Below are 3,064 nucleotides of genomic sequence, written 5' to 3'. Positions count from 1 at the left end.
TACTTTACAACAGTACTGTGATTGCCTAATTTACAACAGTACTGTGATTGCCTACTTTACAACAGTACTGTGATTGCCTGATTTACAACAGTACTGTGATTGTCTAATTTACAACAGTACTGTGATTGCCTGATTTACAACAGTACTGTGATTGCCTACTTTGCAACAGTTCTGTGATTGCCTAATTTACAACAGTGCTGTGATTGCCTACTTTACAACAGTACTGTGATTGCCTAATTTACAACAGGACTGTGACCGCCTAATTTACAACAGTACTGTGATTGCCTAATTTACAACAGTACTGTGATTGCCTAATTTACAACAGTACTGTGGCCGCCTAATTTACAACAGTACTGTGATTGCCTAATTTACAACCGTACTGTGAACGCCTAATTTACAACAGTACTGTGATTGCCTAATTTACAACAGTACTGTGACTGCCTACTTTACAACAGTACTGTGATTGCCTACTTTACAACAGTACTGAGACTGCCTAATTTACAACAGTACTGTGATTGCCTACTTTACAACAGTACTGCGATTGCCTGATTTACAACAGTACTGTTATTGCCTACTTTACAACAGTACTGTGATTGCCCAATTTACAACAGTACTGTGATTGCCTACTTTACAACAGAGCTGTGACTGCCTACTTTACAACAGTACTGTGATTGCCTAATTTACAACAGTACTGTGATTGCCTACTTTACAGCAGTATTGTGATTGCCTACTTTGCAACAGTACTGTGATTGCCTACTTTACAACAGTACCGTGATTGCCTAATTTGCATCAGTACTGTGATTGCCTACTTTACAGCAGTACTGTGATTGCCTACTTTACAACAGTACTGTGATTGCCTTTACAAGGTACTGTGATTGCCTACTTTACAACAGTACTGTGATTGCCTAATTTACAACAGTACTGTGATTGCCTACTTTACAACAGTACTGTGATTGCCTAATTTACAACAGTACTGTGATTGCCTACTTTACAACAGCACTGTGATTGCCTAATTTACAACAGTACTCTGATTGCCTGATTTACAACAGTACTGTGATTGCCTACTTTACAACAGTACTGTGATTGCCTAATTTACAAGAGTACTGTGATTGCCTACTTTACAACAGTACTGTGATTGCCTAATTTACAAGAGCACTGTGATTGTCTGCTTTACAACAGTACTGTGATTGCCTACTTTTCAACAGTACTGTGATTGCCTAATTTACAACAGTACTGTGATTGCCTACTTTTCAACAGTACTGTGATTGCCTAATTTACAACAGTACTGTGATTGCCTAATTTACAACAGGACTGTGACCGCCTAATTTACAACAGGACTGTGATTGCCTAATTTACAACAGTACTGTGACTGCCTACTTTACAACAATACTGTGATTGCCTACTTTACAACAGCACTGTGATTGCCTAATTTTCAACAGTACTGTGGCCGCCTAATTTACAACAGTACTGTGATTGCCTAATTTACAACAGCACTGTGACCGCCTAATTTACAACAGTACTGTGATTGCCTAATTTACAACAGTACTGTGACTGCCTACTTTACAGCAGTACTGTGATTGCCTAATTTACAAGAGTACTGTGATTGCCTACTTTACAACAGTACTGTGATTGCCTAATTTACAAGAGCACTGTGATTGTCTGCTTTACAACAGTACTGTGATTGCCTACTTTTCAACAGTACTGTGATTGCCTAATTTACAACAGTACTGTGATTGCCTACTTTACAACAGTACTGTGATTGCCTAATTTACAACAGGACTGTGACCGCCTAATTTACAACAGTACTGCGATTGCCTAATTTAAAACAGTACTGTGACTGCCTACTTTACAACAATACTGTGATTGCCTACTTTACAACAGCACTGTGATTGCCTAATTTACAACAGTACTGTGGCCGCCTAATTTACAACAGTACTGTGATTGCCTAATTTACAACAGCACTGTGACCGCCTAATTTACAACAGTACTGTGATTGCCTAATTTACAACAGTACTGTGACTGCCTACTTTACAGCAGTACTGTGATTGCCTACTTTACAACAGTACTGCGATTGCCTGATTTACAACAGTACTGTGATTGCCTACTTTACAACAGTACTGTGATTGCCCAATTTACAACAGTACTGTGATTGCCTACTTTACAACAGTGCTGTGACTGCCTACTTTACAACAGTACTGTGATTGCCTAATTTACAACAGTACTGTGATTGCCTACTTTACAACAGTACTGTGATTGCCTACTTTACAACAGTACTACGATCACCTAATTTACAACAGTGCTGTGATTGCCTAGCTTACAACAGTACTGTGATTGCCTTCTTTACAACAGTATTGTGAATGCCTACTTTACAACAGTTCTGTGATTGTCTAATTTACAACAGTACTGTGATTGCCTGATTTACAACAGTACTGTGATTGCCTAATTTACAACAGTACTGTGATTGCCTGATTTACAACAGTACTGTGATTGCCTACTTTGCAACAGTTCTGTGATTGCCTAATTTACAACAGTGCTGTGATTGCCTACTTTACAACAGTACTGCGATTGCCTAATTTACAACAGGACTGTGACCGCCTAATTTACAACAGTACTGTGATTGCCTAATTTACAACAGTACTGTGATTGCCTAATTTACAACAGTACTGTGATTGCCTAATTTACAACAGTACTGTGATTGCCTATTTACAACAGTACTGTGATTGCCTACTTTACAACAGTACTGTGACTGCCTAATTTACAACAGTACTGTGATTGCCTGATTTACAACAGTACTGTGATTGCCTACTTTACAACAGTACTGTGATTGCCCAATTTACAACAGTACTGTGATTGCCTACTTTACAACAGTGCTGTGACTGCCTACTTTACAACAGTACTGTGATTGCCTAATTTACAACAGTACTGTGATTGCCTACTTTACAACAGTACTGTGATTGCCTAATTTACAAGAGTACTGTGATTGCCTACTTTACAACAGTACTGTGATTGCCTAATTTACAAGAGCACTGTGATTGTCTGCTTTACAACAGTACTGTGATTGCCT

The sequence above is a fragment of the Protopterus annectens genome, chromosome 4.part0 (genome assembly GCF_019279795.1).
Source record: "Protopterus annectens isolate FY-2018-M chromosome 4.part0, PAN1.0, whole genome shotgun sequence".
Classification (NCBI taxonomy): domain Eukaryota; kingdom Metazoa; phylum Chordata; order Ceratodontiformes; family Protopteridae; genus Protopterus; species Protopterus annectens.
This window is presented reverse-complemented; position numbering follows the sequence as displayed.